Here is a 20,576-nt window from a genome sequence, read left to right on the forward strand (position 1 = left end):
TTCGTTTCGTGCACTTTCTTGCAGTTTCATGCACTTTCTTACAATTTCAGGCACTTTCTTGCAGTTTCAGGCACTTTTTTGCGTTTTCATGCACTTTCTTGCAGTTTCTCGCAGTTTTTTGCAGTTTTTTATTTTATAGTTTAGCAATTCAGTTAAAAGTGTATTTACAGGTAAAAACGCGACCTGCGTACAAATAGATAGTTTCCATGCTTCGTAAATTAATATTGCACATTGTTTGAAATTTGAATTAGAAAAAGTCCAGAATAAAGGCATATTTTTGTAAATTTGTTTCGTCTGAAATGAAGTTATTTCCTGGGGTGGTTTTGATCAGAAAATTAAATAATTTTTGTACATTCACTTCAAACCAAATTCACTCATGCAATGAAATATTTCTTAAATGGGAAAAATGAAGGTGCAACGCCAAAATGTTATTATTCGGTAAAACATAATAATAAAGTGAGTCATAGAATAGATTTCTCAATTGGGGGGATTCATGTCAAAATTTTTGCAGTGGGTAATCTAATGTTTAGAAATAAGGCTCGATTTAAAGAAAAGTTTACATGTTTAGCATGTAAGGGAATAAATTAAATTTGAAAGTTTCCAAGTTTTTGAAATGTGTATAAACAGATGAGTTACAGATGAGTTATATTTCTTTGAGATACCTGAACTCGCCGTTCTTTTATTGCACCTTCTTTTTGACGAATAAGATAATTTTATTTGGAATTTAAGCCTGATAATTTACCCAGTTAGTATATTTCTTCTATAAAATCATTAAAACATTTTTAAAAAATCAGTCATTTTCCTCCGTTGAAATCGACATTGACTAATTTACAGAATTAAAATGCAAGAATTCTCCTTTTTTGCTGGATAATGTAAAATTAGCTGAGAAGGAGACTTACCTAAAGGAAAAGGAAAATCAACGATTTTGATCGGAAAATTCAAAGTTTGTAAACTTTCACTCCTTCGAAACAAGATTCTGTGATGGAATGAAATATGTACATATTTCTCGAGTGCGATAAATGAGCTATGACCACGCCGAAAATTACATTCGTAGGCAAAATGTAAAACCAAATGGAGTTTAAGATTCTTCACTGTTTTCGTGGTGGCATTAGTTTTTGGACATTTTTTAAGGAATAATGCCTTCGTTTTGATGAATAATACAATTTGATTTTGAATTTATAGCCGAGAATTTACACATATTTATTCCTTCGAATATGCATTTGAGAATTTTGTACAGTACTTTAGTAGGTAAAAATGTATATATTTGTTAAAAAAAAATGGTTACAAAATGGTTTAATGGTGAAAAAATCAGCTATTTTCGCCGTATTGAAATCGGCAGTGACTAATTTTCCGAATTAAAATGCGATAATCTTGATTTTCTACCAGATAATGTAGAATTAGCTGACAAGGGACACTCACGACCTGTCGTTTGAGTCCAGGGTACCCACTATGTTTTTTAGAATCTACTAGGACCCCAGATGAAGGATTCATTCATATTTCCGTGTAAAACTCATATTTGGCGCCATGGCGTGGCGCCAAATTCGCCAAATTTGATGGTTTTTCATTTTAAAACCGCCATAACTTTTGAAATCCTGGACGGATTTCCAAAATTTTTGGCAAAGATCATGACAAGGAGTTCAACTTTCGTATTCTATGAAATTTTTTCCAAAATTATCGCTTTTAACTTTTCGCAAAATTTCGAAATTTCGGGTTCGTTGAAAAAATGCTAAAAATATCTCAAAAATTAAAATTTTTTATTTTTATTTTTTTTCTCTAAAATTTCGACTTTTCTGATCATTTTAAGCATAAAATTTTAAAAATCCGACATAAACTGCAAAAGTTATGGGGGTTTGAAATTGGTCGAAAATGCAAATTTTTAAGTTTGGCGCCACGCCATTGGGCCAAATATGAGTTTTACACGGAAATATGAAAGAATCCTTCATCAGGGGTCCTAGTAGATTCTAAAAAACATAGTGGGTACCCTGGACTCAAACGACAGGTCGTGAGTGTCCCTTGTGAGAAGGCGACATACACAATTCGCATACGGTTCAATTTTACGGTCCATTTTCTAAATTAGAATGTCCAAGTTGATCCAGGCTGCGAAATAATTCTGGATTTTGAAATGCATTAGTTCAACGCCAAAAATGTGCATGTTTATTAAAAAAGGATATAAATTGGTTAAAAGATAGCCTCTTCGGGTGCCATAATTTAATCTTGATTTGCAAATTCAACGCGATTTGTTTGCAATTTTGATTTTCTGCTAGATAAATAAACAAATAGGCCGAATTGAGCTAAAAATGGGCAAGATTCCCCGCAAGAGTCTTTTAAGAGTAAGAATTAAATAATTCGACAAGCAGATCCGCCGACTATTTCAAAAATGGAAATACTCTATTGGATTATGTTCCCCATATGAAAAGAATTAACTTAGCAATTTTTTCGGGCGCCAAAATTTCCCTTGGGGGGTTATGAGAATAATGGGAGATTCATATGGTGCACCTAGGGCACAGCATATCTATGGAACGGGTTGATGAAATTTCAAAAACAAAATTTTGTTAGACTCTCTGGATCAGTACCCCGATAGGTTTTTCGAACCGAGTTGGAATTCCGACTTTCAGGGATTTTTCCCAGCGACGCAAGATTTACTCAAAAATTAGTTTTTCGCTATGACGAAAAAGTATGACGAAATGTTCATACGTTAGCGTTTCACCAATTTTTACTATGTTGCAAATTATTAGTAGTAGAATAAAGGTTAAATTACTCAAAAAGTCGAAATCGACCTGCGTGACCTTTTCCGGGGATCGAAAGGTCACAATGTCAAAGGTCACATTGCCCCATAAATGGGGTATCGTTGGAAAGGTATTGGCGAGAGGATTCAGAATATGTATACTTTGTGGGGTCTGAAATCACTCCCTGCAAGTCTAGAGGCAAACGAGCGAAAATCGACAGTTGTCCAGAATTTAACACAGCAGTGGATTGGGAGCTAACACGGAAGCATGCATGGGAAAAACTCAAAAATATTCTTCTGGCTCTATGTTTGCGGGGAGTGGTCTCAGACCCCACAAAGTATACATATTCATAGCGTATACATATTACGTGAGGGTAAGGCTTAAAAGCCTTACCCTCACGCTCGGAGGAGAAGTTGGAGTTGGGGCAGTCTTCCCAGTTTCATCCTTCTCTCTCGCTTTGCGTAATGCATTGAATCGCCTATCTCGAAACTTCGCATCGACCCTGTGGGGAGGAGGAGTCGACCTCAGGGAAATGCATCCTCCGGTGTTTGGAATTTGGTTTTCTGCGTCTGATGGTATTTTTTTCAAATTTTTTGGACTGGCGCAAGGTACTCTTATGCCCCTTACCAGTCTACATAAGGTTACATCACTTGATGGTAACGGGCATAAGTGTACCTTGCGCCAGTCCAAAAAATTTGAAAAAAATCTGCTCAGCAGACAGAAATGTTTAGGAACTTCCAATTTACGAAAACTGTGCTGGACGAAAATTCAAAGTTGGTGGTCCAATCAGCGCCACCACCGTTTACGAATTAAATAAAATCTGCATGCCTAGAATTTGGATTTTGGCGTTCAAATTGACCAAAAAAGGTGAAATTTTACATTTTACAAAAATATGTATAAGAAATACATACATAACACATGCATAATAAATAAAAATTGCACTTTATTTACAATATTGATCATGCATGGTGCCCGGCGTTGGTCTTCGAAACGAAATTAGCAAATCAAATAACTCGCTCGAAATATAGGTTTTTGATTGCTAAATGTATGGCTTATCCTAAAAAAAATTACTGCTTTCAAAGATGATTTGTATTTATTTTTATACCGTAGCTGTATAGTTTGCTTGTGTACTATGGTTCCAGGTTGATCCATGCTGCTAAATATTTCTCAATTTGGAAACGTATCCGTTCGATGTCAGAAATATGTGTCTTTGCAAAAAGTTGACTGAAAGATATCTTCGATGCCAAATTTAATCATGATTTGCACGTTTAATGCAATTTTTGTGCAATTTTTGTGCAATTTATATACAATTTTGATTTTCCATGGGATAAAACAGAATGCAATTTTGCTTCTTAGGACACAGAATCGGAATCTGGTTCAATTTTATGACCCATTTTCTAAATTTAATACATGCTGCTAAATATTTCTCGATTTGGGAATGTATTACAAACTTGATTGTTTTTACGAACCATTTTCTAAACTTTTACGTTCAGTTTGTTGGTTAATTTGATGAACACCTGAGAAATATTCTCAATTGAAATGTAAGTTCGACGCCAAAAATGCCTATATTTGTAAATAAAAGTTCTCAAATTGATGGTAAGATACCATTTTGGATAGCCCACATTAATCCTGATATGAATTGGTTTGTTTGCAATTTTGATTTTCTGCTAAATACATAAACAAATAGCCGAATTGGGCTAAAGATGGGCAAGCCAGAGGTGATTTTTTTGCATTTATCAAGCCTTGCAGTGTAACATGGCTCGATTTGGGAGTAATCACTTGGTTAAATTGGTTAATTTTGGTTAATTTTTGCAAGTTAAACACTATTTTTTTGCAATTCTGATTTTCTGCTTGATAAGTAAACAAATAAGCTGAATTGAGCTAAAAATGGGCGAGCCACATATGTAAGAGTTGATTTATTGAGCATTAATCAAGTCTGTGAAATATAGCTCGATTTGGGAGTGGAATAAAAATTCGGTCAAAAAATGCATTTGTAGATGAAAACACAATCTTTATAAGAAGAAAGTTTCATGTTTAGTACGCAGAGAAAGAAATGCTTCAGGAATTTTTTTTAATTTGTGTTAAAAAATTTCAAAATAATGACGTATTTTTCCAAATTCACTGCCTTAGACTGGACAATTTGTTCCATCTATGTTTCCTGGAACGTTATTAATACGATAAATACAAAATTTTAAACTTTCACTACATTCCAAAACGACATTTAGTCATGGAATGGAGTGTTTGTATTTCTTGAATGGGGAGAATGAACCTGGGCGACGGCAAGAACTTATTTGTAGGCAAAATATAATATCAAATTGAGCTAAAGATTTTTGAGTTGGGACATTTAATTCAAAAATTAGCAATTACGCTAAAGATTGAAAAGCTGAATTCATCAAGAGAGTCGATTTTTTTACCGGAAAATTTAATCTTTTATACTTCTCACTCCAAAGCAGCCAGATTTAGTCATGGAATGAAATATATAATTCTTAAGTGAGAAAAATGACGAAGGGCGACGCCAAAAATGGATTTGTAGGCAAAATGTAATACGAAATTGACTAATAGATTTTTGATCGAGGGCATTCTAGTACAATTCAAAAATTAGCAAAATTTAACGGTAAATTAAAAATCCAGGTTCGTCATAAGAGGTGATTTTTTTGTATTAATCTAATCTTTTAATATCCATTGAAATGTGGCTCGATTTGGGAATGGACGCTCAAAAATTAGTCCATTTGAACTAATAATTTGGGAATGGAGTCAAAATTCGCTCAAAAATCCATTTCTAGCTAAAAAAATACAATCTTTATAAAAGGAAAGTTTCATGTTTAATATACTAAGAAATAAATTGAATTTGAAATTTTTAAAATTTGAGTAAAAAAGTGATAAAAAACTGCATATTTTTCCGAGTTCGTTTCTCAGAGTGGAGAATTTGTTCCGTGTAAAATAATGTGAAAATTTCTGGAACCTTTTTGATCACAAAACTAAATTTTTTTGAAACTTTCACTCCAAAACCAAATTCAATTATGAAAGGTTACCAGAGTGGAAAAAATGAAGGAGGACACGGCCCAAATTGTATTTTTGGGTAAAGTTTAACCCTAACTTGAGTTACAGATGGGCTATGGAAATGCAATTTGAGATGTGAGTTTTAGGGAATAAATTCGAAGCAAAATTCCGGAAAAAAGTATTTGTAGCATATCTGTTCACTTTCATTCATTTGACTTATTATGATACCGAATGATAGTGAATGAAAATGAATTTCCTATCATTTGAATGAAAATGAATTTCCTATCATTTGAATGAAAATGAATTTCCTATCATTTGAAAGAAAATGAATTTCCTATCATTTGAATGAATATGAATTTCCTATCATTTGAAATTCAAATTTTGAATACAGGGGAAGTTGAGAAACACAAATTTTAATCCAAACCCCCCCATTCAATGAAACATTAATATATTTCTAGGTTCTAATACGCACTAAAATGAAACCAGTGGAAAAAAATGAAGCAGGGCGGCGCCAAAAATATAGTTGTACGTAAAATTTAATCATAAATTAACCATAAGATTTTCGATTGATATTCTGAGTTGTTTTTGGAACATTTTTTTTACCAATACATAAATCGATCTTCTGCCTTTTGATGAATTGTATAATGTGATTTAAAATTTGTACTTTAGAATTTGCCCAGTTAATATATTTTTCTTCCTTCTAAAATGATTTGGGAATACACAGCGGAAGGGTGAGGACAGAGGGACAATGTCCCCACGGTTATCCGATATCCTCACCATCCGGCCATGTTATATAAGGTACAAAATGAGCCAAAAGTACAAGCTCTTTTCGCGTCGATTTCACCGAATTTCCCAGAAAAAATCCAAAATTTATTTTCGGGTAGAAACATCAATATACCATAGGTCTTTTCGAATTATATGCAACCACCCCCCCTTCAAAAATTGTTAAAGGAAATCGTGAAAAATGAGAAAGTCAATGTACACTCGGCACAAAAAGAATAAGACCCCAAGTTGCATTTGCAATTTGACTTCCCCCTGGAATACGAACATTCTGATGCATCAAGAGTTTCAAAATTCGAAAATCGGCGGTTTTTTTGCATACACATAAATCCTTAAAAAAGTCATGGTCCCAGCCATTTTCAGTCTGACAACCTGATGCCAGAATTTTCTCCTTATGAAGGGCTACATTTTCAGCTTTTGTTGCCCGACGAGAAATGCCTGGGACCATGAGATTTTTGGGGTCAAAGTGTCTGTGGGAGTGACTTATACGGCAAGTGCCGTAACAAACGAGGGCTAATGATATACCAACATTTAAGTTTTTTTGTATTTTAATAAGACAACATTTAGATAACCCAGTATACTTAATTAAATAAGACGCATGATTGTGTGAGCGCGGCAAAGTGAGACGGATACGGCACTGACGCGCGATAATCGCGGATACCCACCAGAACCCGAATCTCACTCTGCCTCACGCTAAATATGGAAAAGAGCTTTGTAGTACTCTTGGTCTGGTTTGTATCATAATCCCCTCTCTCTTCTATCCTACAATGTTAATGTCCCCACGGCTTCCGCGGCCACTGGGAGTACATACAGTTGTTTATTAGTAATCAAAAATAGTAACAAAATAGTTTAGCAGTTAAAAAATTAACATTCTCATCGTATCGTATTGAAACGGAACATTATATAATTTACATAAAAACAATAAGTTAAAATTTAGTTTAATTTAAGTTAATTAAATTCATAATAATTCATAATTTAGTAATAATAAAACGCAATAATTTTCTTTTTCTGCTCGGATATGTATGTAATAGAATTAGGTGAGAAGGACAAATTAATAATCCACATGCGGTTGAAGTTTTACGGTCCATTTACCAAATTTGAATGCCCACACAGCTAAAAATTTCTCGATTTTGAAATGTATCAGTTCAACGTCAAAAATATGTATGTCTGTAAAAAAAGGTTATCAAATTGATTAAAAGATACCATACTCATAATTGTATGATACCTGTTCAAAAAAACTGTTGTCATTCAAAGTTCAGTCATCTAGATTTCTTACTAAAGATTATCATTCACGTTCATTCCGTCATTTTCATTCAAATTCATTTCATTTTACTTCATCCGACTTCATTCTTACTTCGCCCCATGTATTAAGCATAGGGTGAAAAATTAAAAGAGTAAGAAATTCTATCATTCACAGTCATTCATCTGAAATGACAGAATCTTTCATTAATTTTCATTCAAATGACAGGAAATTCATTTTCATTGACACACTCATAATCAGTAAAATGAATGAAAGTGAACAGGTATGCATGCTGCTAAATATTTCTGGATTTATTTTTAAATGTATGTATCAGTTCGACGTCCAAAATGTGCGCGTACGTAAAAAAGTGGTTAGAAGATCACATTTTTTCGTTTGTTCAATCAAAGTTCTACGCAAGTTTTATGAAATTTTTATTTTTGATTTTGATTTTGATGCAAAATTTTAAATTTATTGTGGTAAAACATAATAAAAGTTTTTTTTTTGGAAGACACCGCATCCGAATCTGGTCCAGTCTTACGATCCATTTTACAAACTTTTTAAAGTGCAATTAATTAAATACTTGTTATTTAATATTTCTCAACTTTGAAATGCATCAGCTCAACGTCAAAAATGTTTGTGCAGGCAAAACAGGATGAAAAGTTAGTTAAAAGATCGATTACTTAAAAAATTACCGTCATGATTTAGAAATGAATGTAATTTTTACGCAATTTTGATTTTCTGCTGAGAGTGCCAATTTTGCTTTGGGAGGACACCCCATCTGAATCTGGTTAAATTTTATGATTTATTTTCGAAATTTTTCAATTCCATATTTGATGAACGCTACTAAATATTTCTGGATTTGAGAATGTATCAACTCAACGTCAGAAATAAGTGTGTATATAAAAATGGTTTTGAAATTGATTAATAAGATCAATCATGTGCTTCCTTAATCAATGCAATTTTTATTCAATTGGTACGCAATTATTATGCAATTTTTACTGAAGTTTTATGTAGTTATTATGCAGTTTTTATGCAATTATTATGCAATTATTATGCAATTTTTATACAATTTTTATGCAATTAATGTATGATAATACAATATTTTAGCAACTTCTACACTGTTATCGTTATTAATTATGCAATTAAATAATATGTAGCTTTGTTGAATCTTATTTAATACATGATTAAAATCTCAAATTTATTTCCCTTGCATACTAATGAATTAAACGATTTAGTAACGTTTTTCAACATACAAAAATTTAGACCAAGTGTATAAAAAGAAGCTCAATTAAAACTCAAATTGATTCAACTGTTAATAAGAAATTTCGATAAATTTATCGGATCCGTTATCATTTGCAAGTGATTCTCAATCAATTTATTGAATTTTCGGATATGCTCCTGGTCGTGCCTTGTTTACGACGTTTTTCAATCCAGTGACAAGAGTGACCAGCTCTCGGTTGACCTCTAAAAATTGATAGGCGGTATTAAATACTCGGTTGATAACCATCATTATCATTTAAAAAATATTGAGGTGATAAGCAACATGATGGATAAAATACTTTATGAAAATACAGTACTTCGAGCTCCATTCTTCCTCCAATGGTTTACATTTCGGGGGCAGTAGCAGCAAGCAGTGGCCGCGGAAGCGTGCTGACAGAGGGGCAATGTCCCCACGTATGTAAATTCGATGTTCCCATCATAAGCCCATGTTATGTAAACCACTCCTCCCCTATCATACAATGTTAATGTCCCCACGGCTTCCGCGGCCACTGGTTACACCCACAAAAGGACGAGAATCCACATGGATAATACCACAGCAGTCGTACGAAATTACAAGACTTTTTGGATAAATTAACCTTTTATCGCTGTCAAACTGCATTGGTTTCATGATTTTTGGAAAATAAAGTATTCTGCCCGCGATGAAATGTTAATTTCTTCACAAAAACGTAGATTTTCTATCACTGTTGTGCATATTGCTAAACTCTGCGAAGAAATACTGGATTTTGACGAAATAGTTTACCCGTCCCTGTCAGTTAATCAATTACCTTCACTGTCTCCGGGGGAAGAATTTGGATCATCTATGAATAATTCGGTTTTAAATAATGGGGATATTCATATTTGCGAATTCGCATCACAACATAATTTTGAAAAATATTTTGCAAACTACATAAATACTACCCTTGGAACATATGTACCTGTTCACAAAAATTTGTTTCATTCAAAAGTTAGTCGTCCCAATTTTCGACTTAAGCTCTTCATTCACATTCAGTTATTTTCATTCAAATTCAATTCATTTCACTTCATTTCTTAATTCACCCCACGTATTAAGAATAGGGTGAAAAATAAAAGCAGTGAAAAATCCTTTCATTTACAGTTATTCATCTGAAATGATGGAATCCTTCCGTCATTTCAAATGACAGGGGAAATTCATTCCATTCACTGTCATTCAGTCAAATGAATGAAAGTGAACAGGTATTCCTTCTTGGACATGCGCAAGTTCGCAAGTGAACTTTCAGGGCAAAATTTTTTGCACAAATTGTCTAATGATACGAATTGCGAAAATAGATAAACCATCATTCATGTTATCACATTACCTTCAATCTACCTTCAATCATATTTCTCTCAATTCTTTGAATCTCTCTCGTTATTGAACTTATCAGGGAAATCGCAGTGTCCACGTTGGAACCTTAAGAAGAAGGCAAGTTCTTTTTATTTGTGTATAATTTTGATTAATTAACTATACACAATTAATTTTAATTAATAATTTAGCAATGCATGATAAGTAATTCCTCTTACCAAGGGTCTCTCCAGCATCCTTTCTTGCCCGACTCATTCTTAAAAAGCCTTTCAAAGAAAACTGTAAATTAAGAATAGATCATGTTCCAATTGTTTATTACGAATATTTCAGTGCGTTCAATCAAAATTGTTTTAACAATCTTACCACATTTTTACTTGATCCCATTGCAGAGAAATTGAAAATTACAGATAAAATGCAACTATATGAAATTATGTATTATCCCAATTATTTTAACCGGCACACTTTAACGCCAGAAGAAGAAGGGGACAGCTGAATTCTGAAAGCTTGATAATAAATCACTCATAGAGTTATAATATAAGAAATCACTTCAAAACAAAAGGTCATCCATCCTACGATCTGTTAATTCTACCCAAATGCATGATCCTTTGGTCTCGTATTGGCTGGGGAAGTGGAAACTTGAATTTCCAATTTCAAACATACATATATTGAGTTGGAAATGTATCAGTCTTACGTCAAAAATGTAAATATTTTTTAAAAAAGGCCTTAAATTCGATTTAAAGATACTACAAGTACTTAGAACGCTGTTTTGTTCATTATCTTTTCTTCATTGTTTGGGAATAATGAAATTTTTGCTCACAATGCAAGTCTTTTACGTGTACAACTCAGATCTGGTTGGGACCAATTTTATTTTGTTCACCACAAAAAATAAGCATACCCATATTTTTTCATTTTTCATAATGCGCTAATTTGAGCGCGTGGCGCGAATTTTAAAACGTTTTTCAGCCAAAACCTCGGTTTTTTAAAATTCTGTAAATTTTCGAATTTTAGCGCGAATCCAAAAATTCGTAAACATGTCTCTTCAGAATGACTAACTTGACTTACAAAAAATCCAAATGCATTATTTTTTGAAAAATTAAAAATTTGAAAGAATTTATAATTTTAATGAATTTCAAAAACTGGCAAAAAATTTTGAAATTCAAATTTCGAGACAATTGGATTTTTCGTAAGTCAGGTAAGTCATTCTGAAGAGACATGTTTTCGAATTTTTAGATTCGCGCTAAAATTCGAAAATTTACAGAATTTTTAAAAACCGAGGTTTTGGCTGACAAACGTTTTAAAATTCGCGCCACGCGCTCAAATTAGCGCATTATGAAAAATGAAAAAATACGGGTATGCTTATTTTTTGTGGTGAACAAAATAAAATTGGTCCCAACAAGATCTGACTTGTACACGTAAAAGACTTGCATTGTCAGTTCCTAGCCAAATGTGAGTTGTGTGGAAAGTTTCACTTGAAATTCAACACATTTAGATGGCTAAGATTACAATCTGCCCACAAAATGCACAGGGGTTTACTTTTGCACGGTATCTGATTTCGAAATTTCAGATTTTTTTCACTTGTTATGGAAAATTGTTCAAGTTCCTAGCCAAATGTGAATTTGTGCAAATTTTCACTGTAAATTAAACGTACTTAAATGGTTACCTTACTTTCTGCGAGACTACAGTATGCCTACAAAATTCACACGTTTTTAAATTTTAGATGTTGTCTAATTTCGAAAATGCAGAATTTTTAACTTTTTAGTACAATATGAATTTTGGGAAAATTTTAATTTTTAAATAGGACATTTTTTTTAGTTTTTTGGAAATATTGAAATTGTTAAAGTTCCTAGTCCAATAAGAATTTTGAGAAAATTTTAATTTTTAATTAGAACATTTAGGTATTCTGTTCTGGAAGCTATAATCGCGTCGTGATGAATTGCAATCTGCCAATAAACTTCAAAAGGTTTTACTTACAGTTTTACAATATCTATTTATAGATATTGAATAAATATTAATATTAATTTAGAATTTGTACAATTTTTCATTTTTGGAGAACATTTCCAATAAGAATTTTACATAAATTATCACCTTAAATTAAACGCATTTATGCAGATGGATAACTGCTAAATGCAGGCGATTTCAATATTCCCATAAAACTAACACGTTTTTATTTACTCTTGCAAGTTATATAATTTCGAAATTGTAGAATTTAGCAAATATTGAAGTTGTTAAATTTTCTAGCCAAATATGAATTTCGTATTCAAATTTCCACAATTTGATCATCATTGTTCTTCGTGGTGAAGCTTATCGCGTCCACAAAATATATATTTTTGTACTTTATCTAATTTCGAAATTGTAGCTTTTCTTCACTTTTTGGGAATAGTGAGACTTGCAATTGTTTAAGCTTCTAGCCACCTATAACCTTCGCACTTTTTTATTTTTGCGAAATTCTAAACTTTTTGGGAAATATTGAAATTGGCATCTATTCAAGTATGAGAAATATGATAAAGAAATTACAATTCCCCCATAAAATTCACACTTTCTACTTTTGCGCGTTAACCAGTTTCGTCATTGTAGAATTTTTAATTGTTCAAGTTCGTAGCCAAATGGAAATTTTGTAGATTGTAGAATTTTTAATTGTTCAAGTTCGTAGCCAAATGGAAATTTTGTAGATTGTAGAATTTTTAATTGTTCAAGTTCGTAGCCAAATGGAAATTTTGTAGATTGTAGAATTTTTAATTGTTCAAGTTCGTAGCCAAATGGAAATTTTGTGGAAATATTCACTTAAAATTCAATACGCACAGATCTTTTTTCGGCAATCATGCGAGAGAAAAATCCGCTTATAAAATTGACACGTTTTTACCTTTCCAAATTCCTCTTTTGAATTTCTAGAATTTTTCATATTTTGGGACTATTTAAATTTTTAAAATTTCTTGTCCAATATGAATTTTGGGAAAATTTTCACTACAAGTTTCCACAATTTGATGATCATCGTTCTTCATGGTAAAGCTCAACTCGCCCATAAAGTACATATTTTTTATTTTATATGTTGCTCAATTTCAAAATTTCAGAACTTCTCATTTTTAAGAAATGTTCACTTCAAATTAAATTGTTAAGATTGTTGATCCCTTTCTGCCACACTAGTCCGGATTGATGTATTTGTTTGCCAAAACCTAGTGGCCTCAACGGTTCTCGGTTCTGACCGAACCGAAACGGAACCTACCGGTTCTTTTTGTTCGTAACCGAACCGGAACCGGAGTCAATTTGTGCATCCCTCCTGCCAGACTACAATCCGTCTACAAAATTCGCACCTTTTGATTTTTACGAAATTGTAGAAATTTTAGTTTTTGTGGAATATTGAACGAATATTGTTCAAGTTCGTAGTCGAATAGAAATTCTGCTTCAAATTTCACCTCTAATTAAACGCATTCAGATGAGTCCCTGATTTGCTCATCAGTCTATAAAACTGACAAATTTTTATTTTTGCACATTATCCAATTTCGAAATTATGGAATTTTTCATTTTTGGGGAATATTGAAACTATTAAAGTTCCTTTTCTTGTAGGAATTTCGCGTAATTTTCACTACCAATTTTTACAATTAGTTTTTTTGGGAAAATATTGACATTGTCGAAATGCGAATCTTGCGCAACTTTTCCCTTGTTCGTAACACATTTGATATTTGATTTCTTGGAAAGTTCATAAAATCCTCATGTTTTTAATTTTACATTATCCAATTTCAAAATTGTAGAGCTCTTATTAGAAAAATATTGTTCGAAATTGCTGAATTTTTAATTTTTTGCTTGGAATATTGAGCCTTGAAATTGAAATTTGCACAAGTTTCTAATTTCGTATAAATATCGGCTACGAAATTACATTTAAATGTTCGACGTTCTTCGTAGTAAAGCTCAAATCGTCCATAAATTCATATTTTTATGGAGCATCGAATTTCGAAATTATGTCATTTTTCATTTTTTTGGGAATACTGAGAGTTGAAATTGTTCAAGTTCCTAGCCTAATGTGAATTCTGTACAAATTTTAATTTATTACTTCAATACTTAGATGATTCGAAGCCATATTATTTTATGGTGAAATACAATCTTCAAGAGCTTTGGAATATGAATTTGCTTATCTGTTGTCTCACAAGCACGATAAGCACGAGGCAAGTTGAGACTTTTATCACTCATTAGAATTACTTATGTATGTGTAACTTTCATTGACAATGGATCACAAATGTTCAAAAACTATTTATTGATTCAAAGTTCATTCATTCAAAGCCTTGAAAAAAATATTCATTCATACTTTGTAAAAAAAAATATTCATTAATTATTCAACATTTATTTATTGTTCACCATTCCTTCATTATTCATTTTATTCAAAATTCACAGCATTAGATGAATTTCTCAACTTTCCCTATGTATTAAGCAAAAAATGAATGATGAAAAAAATATTCATTCATTATTCATTTACACGAATTGAATAGATATTCATTCAATATTCATTTATTAAAAAATCAGAATAATATATTCATTCAATATCCATTCAAGTTTTGAATATTGAATGAATAATTTATTCATTCATCATTAAATGAATGAATGTGAACATGTATGCACGCATCTGCGAGATTAGAATCGGCTTATAAAATTTACACGTTTTTAATTTTACGCTTTATTTAACTAGGAATTTTCCGAATTTTTCGTTTTTTAGGGAATATTGAGATTTTTAAGTTCCTAGCAAAATGTGAATTTTTGGTAAATTTACACTTTAAATTCAATACTTGGATGAATGCTCCACTTGTTACGATTCCAATAATCCATCCTGAAACTTTACGTTTATACCTTTGCATGTAAGCTAATTTCGAAATTGTAGAATTTTAAACTTTTCAGGAAATATTGGACCTTGTTGAAGTTGGCAAACTTTCTAATCAAGTGTGAATTTCATATGATCGTTCTTTAAGAATCTCCAAATTTAAAATGAAACTTTTGTTCCATGAAAGCCCTTGAAAGTTGAATTTTGGATGTTATATAATTTCCAAATTTCTGAATTTTTCATTTCTTAGGGAAAATTGAGACTTGACATTGGGCGACGTCCTAGCTATGAGAATATGAGTTTCTAGTCAAATGCGAATTTGAGTAAATTTTGACGTCCAATTAAACACATTAGATTCATTGGTGCATCTTCTTTGTGAGTTTACAATCGGCAAAAAAAACTTTATAAGTTTTATACATTATCCAATTTCTAAATTGCAAAATTTTTATGAAATAGTGAGACTTGTAATTTTCCAAGTTTCAAGCAAAATGTGAATTTTGTGGAAACCTTCACCTAAAATTCAGCACATTTCTACTTTTGTTTATCTAATTTCGAAATTTGCAGAACTTTTCATTGTTTGAGAATATTCAGATTTGACGTTGAAATTTGCTAGAATCTCTAATCGATTATGAATTTCGTGTAAATATTCATAAACATTTTCATAACTAGATTTATTCCATCGTGTGAAAAGAAACATAAAAGCTTAGGAGAAGAAGGTCACATGTTGTCTCCGCCCGATTTCGATCTCCTTTGGATATGTTGTAGTGCTACATGAGTGTAGAAAAGTGAAGGAGCACTCTTAAAAAAATCAATAACCGTTGGTATTGATACGTGACTCTACCGCGTGGTATTGATCCGGTATTGAATTAATACTACGTGGTACAAAATTTAATACCAATTAGTATTAAAATTATTACCATGAGGTATAATTTCAATACCGGTTCTGTACCAATATAGTATAACCATTTAATACCAAGGCGGTAGAGTCACGTATCAATACCGTTAGGTTTTTTTCAATACCAAGTTTCTAAGAGTGAGGGTTAAGCTCCATGGGCCCATTTACGCCCGCCACACCCTCTCAAAGGCGCTAAAACCTTCAGAGTTGCCGCACTAAAATCATCGCAAAAAAATCGAGTTTTGGTCAGATTTGGACGAAATTTTTATGATCCCAGATAGTTGCTCTATCATATCCATTAGCAAACTCAAGTTTTTTTTAATTTTCAATATTTTCGAAGATTTTCTGACCAAGGGTATGTATGGAACAAATTCGAAATTTCAAAAAAGTGCAATCCCAGGTGGCCAATAAATTAAACACGTTTCCAGATTTGTTCATTATCTAATTTCAAAATTGCATAACTTTTCAGTTTTTCGGGAATATTGAAATTGTTCAAGTTTCTAGTGCAATATGAATTCCATATAAATTTTCATGTCGAATTTCTACTAAATCGCGGATTCAGTACAGGACAGGAGCAACAATGCATTGCAAAGCTCTCAACCCGTTCATAAAGTTCGAAGGTTTTACGTTATCCAAGTTCGAAATTGTATAGTTTTAATATTTTTGTTATAAAATTGAGACTTGAAATCGTTCAACTTTCTAGCCAATTATGAATTTCATTTAAATTTGTGCTGTAACAAGCTAACCTTTCAAGTTGTTTCGCGTCCCTATAAATAAAAGTATAATAATTATATTTTTCAATTATTCAAAATTAAAATACATTTGTGCATAGTACCGATAGTCGCCATAATTGTAGCGCAAATGCATATATATAGTACTTACATACCTTGAATATTGTCTTATCTACCCATGTAGCACAGTTAAGGCTTCTTAATAATATATAAATTAGCTTACCCGTTATAGCATTGGTCATATTGTAAGTGACCAATTCATTATAGATGGAAAGTTTTGATCGTAAGTAAGCTAAGAGAAGCACTGTAAAATACCTTTGCGTTAGGGGATGCTTTAGTTGAAACCATTTGAAATTAAAGTATTTAGCAAAATTTGCTTACTCTCTGAATCAACAAGGCGTTGTAACTGATCTTCATTCATCATAAGTTCGACGCTTAGGACCTATCAATTACTATATATTATTTAAATGTCGATAACCAAGATTTAAGATGGGTTAAGTAGAGGATGGTGCAGACAAATGCGAAGAGAGTCGATCTCATGCAAATTATGGAATTTGATGCTTATATTCAAATGAAACTACACATAAGTAACTTAATACTATGGACAAGTTTATCACATACATGTTGCACAAGCAACGGTCCCAAAAAGATGGGAATCTTAGTGAGGCTTGGTACAACTACAGATATTAAATATATTTTCCGGAAGAGAATTTGCCTCACCAAGATTTCCATCTTTTTGGGACTTTGTTTATTTAATACTTGTAATTAATAGTTTTTTGGATGTTTTGTTGTCAATGGTGTTGCTATTTTATTCATCCAGTTTTTTGCACCTCTCATAGGAAAAACTTTGTCATTTATCAACCAATTTGGATCATTCTACCCTTAAAATTTGCACAAAAATTTGCTCTAAAATTTGTGCAATTGAATTTTCGCTGAGATATGCCAGTAATTAACTATAAATATAAATGTGTTTCTAAGGGTACATTTTTGATAATAAGTCGGCTGAAAATCAAAAATTCGCTAAGTCGAATCGATAAACTTTTTTAAATTGTCTCAAAATGATCTGTGCAAAATTTCATCCAAATTGGTTGAGAAATGGCTGAGATATCGTAAAATGTCACTTTTTTTAACGATATTAACTGCATACTTCGTAATTTTTTTGTTGTTAGGTATTTGCCTCACTAAGAAAAACACGATATAGATAAATAATTGTTTTATGAATGAGATTACAAGCTGCCCAGAAAATTGACAAGGTTTTATTTTTGCACGTTATATTATTTCGAAATTTCAGAATTTTTCATTTTTATGAAAATTGCTAGTGTTTCTACTCGAATGTGAATTTCGTGTTTTTATTCTTAGGTGAGGCATAATAGTAACCATGAACACATGAAAAAATGCATGGTTACGGCGAAGCCTAAGTATGCAAACAGACCCCCCTCCCAAAATTCCACTCAAGATTGTGGCAAAACGGCTAATCATATCAAAATGGTGTAAAAGGCAATCGTGCAGACCTTGCTGGGTAGATGATGCCCGTCAGGTCTAGAAACATGACAATCTTATTTTAACCCATTTTAAATCGATTTTAAACTTTCAAACGACTTGCAAATTCACTTTTGCAATGCAAAGGTTGTGACTCGTCTATGTTTTAATGTGCGGAAATCTATAACGCGTCATTTAAAACAAACCCGAGCGAAATCGGATAAGAAATGAAAAAGTTTTCTTGGTAGCATGTGCAGCCAGTTACGTTACTTGTAATGTTTCTTCATTACTTATAATAAATACTCGTTTCTATTAGCAACCAGCACAATAGAAACATGTAAGCTCTGCACTTACATATGCAAATATCTAAACATGTAAATATGTATGTACATGTATGCACTTTTAGAAATCCAGTATTAAAATAGTACCAAGTGGTATTCAGAAATGACTACAAAAATGGTATTCATAACTAATGCTCTGACGTAATCATGTTTCGTTTTCTCCCATGTGAGTAAAATTTCACGGTGAAAATGCAAATTCTCTTTCACGTTTTCCATCAAAACTTTGTTTAATTAAACTGAGCATTATGAAAAATCCTGAAACACGTGTTTAATCATTTATCTAAGAATACATGATTATCATTTTTTCGTCAAAATCGGAGCTAGACCGCTGGCGTCATATTGCAAGTAATAGGTACCACTGAGAATTCACTTATACCAGATTTCTAAGTGTGTGCATATACATACATATGTATGATGTTGATGCATTTCTTGTCCACGTCCACGGGTGACAGGGGAATTTAATTTGGTGTTCCACGCATCCACACCCACTGGAGAATTAATTGCATATGCACCGCATCCAGACTAATGAGGATTTAATTTGGTATCTATTATTGATGACAACTTAACGAGACTTAAAAACAAAAAATAAACTAATTCTTAAAAAAAAACTTAGGTGAGGCTTGCTTAAAAGGGGGAAACAAGAGGTTATCATCGTGTAGTAAAATAATATGCTACATAAATGTTCATCTCATGATTTATAATTTTAGGTGAATACAACAACAAATTATATGCGTTTCGGACCATTTGCCTCGCCGTGGGCCTGATTAATTGTTCCATACCAATGCATATATGTATATATATATAGTATGTGCGCCATATTGATGCTTGTACCTAAATATACATAAGTTGCAATCTTCTTACTATTCGATTCTGCTTATACTGATGGCCTACATGAATATATTTCAAAGATAGGTCGAATTTTTTAACATTTAGTGTTCTGAAATATAATATTTCATGTTACAAACTAACTCAAGCTTCGTACATTAAATCACCAATAGATTATGGATAACGAAATTATCTAACTAAATCCTGTATCGTTTCATATGAATTATTACTGCATATGTGTACACAAAAAATTTGCCCAGTGCATTTAATATATTAAATGCACTGGGCAAATTTTCAAGTTATTTTAATTATTTGAATCATAAAATTGCCCACGGCGAGGCAAATGGTCCGAAACGCATATAATTTGTTGTTGTATTCACCTAAAATTATAAATCATGAGATGAACATTGATGTAGCATATTATTTTACTACACGATGATAACCTCTTGTTTCCCCCTTTTAAGCAAGCCTCACCTAAGTTTTTTTTTAAGAATTAGTTTATTCGCACCGAATTTACACGATTAGATCTTCTGCGTCCTTCGCGTTAATGAAGTTCATGTTTCCTTTTCTGGGAATATTAGACTTGAAATTCCAATTTTTTTCCCCCTAAAATATCTTATACATATCTAGGTCTGTAGCTGCTATTTGATGAGATTACAATATAAAATTGACAGGTTGTTAATTTTGCACGTGATCCGTTTTCTAAACTGCTTATCTTATTTCATTTTTCGCGAATATTGAGATTTAAAAATGTTCAAGGTCCTAGTCAAATCTGAATTTTGTGCAAATTTTAACTTCGAATGGAACACATTTAGATCGGTAGGTTCATGGCTTCAATGATGAGATTACAATTTGGCCCGAAATTTTAAGCTTTTTTATTTTGCGCATTCTCTAACTTCAAAATTATAGAAATTCGAATTTCTAGGAATGTTGAAATTGTTCAAGGCTTTAGCCAAATGTAAATTTTGAGATTTTGCATTTTTGAGATTAATTCCGTTCGTAAAATTCAAACCTTCTTACTTTTACACCTTATCAAAATTGTATCATTTTATCATTTTATCATTTTTTGGGGAATACTGAAATTGTTGGAGTTTGTACTCAAAAAGTAAATTTCTTGTAAATACGGATTCCCACACGCAGATCTTCATCATGCTTCTTCTAACGCGAATTGTGGAAA

The 20,576-nt window shown here is 32.2% G+C and overlaps 1 long non-coding RNA gene across 1 annotated transcript; it reads right to left on the minus strand.

The window, feature by feature from the left end:
• Window positions 1-10,347: 10,347 nt before the first annotated feature.
• Window positions 10,348-10,813, minus strand: LOC118438658. The gene is made up of 3 exons (XR_004836978.1): window positions 10,688-10,813; window positions 10,543-10,603; window positions 10,348-10,432 (listed from the first exon to the last, which is right to left on the minus strand). It is a non-coding gene; the product is annotated as an uncharacterized LOC118438658 (long non-coding RNA).
• Between the last annotated feature and the right edge of the window lie 9,763 nt (window positions 10,814-20,576).

The sequence above is a fragment of the Folsomia candida genome, unplaced genomic scaffold, assembly GCF_002217175.1.
Source record: "Folsomia candida strain VU population unplaced genomic scaffold, ASM221717v1 Fcan01_Sc024, whole genome shotgun sequence".
Classification (NCBI taxonomy): Eukaryota; Metazoa; Arthropoda; class Collembola; order Entomobryomorpha; family Isotomidae; genus Folsomia; species Folsomia candida.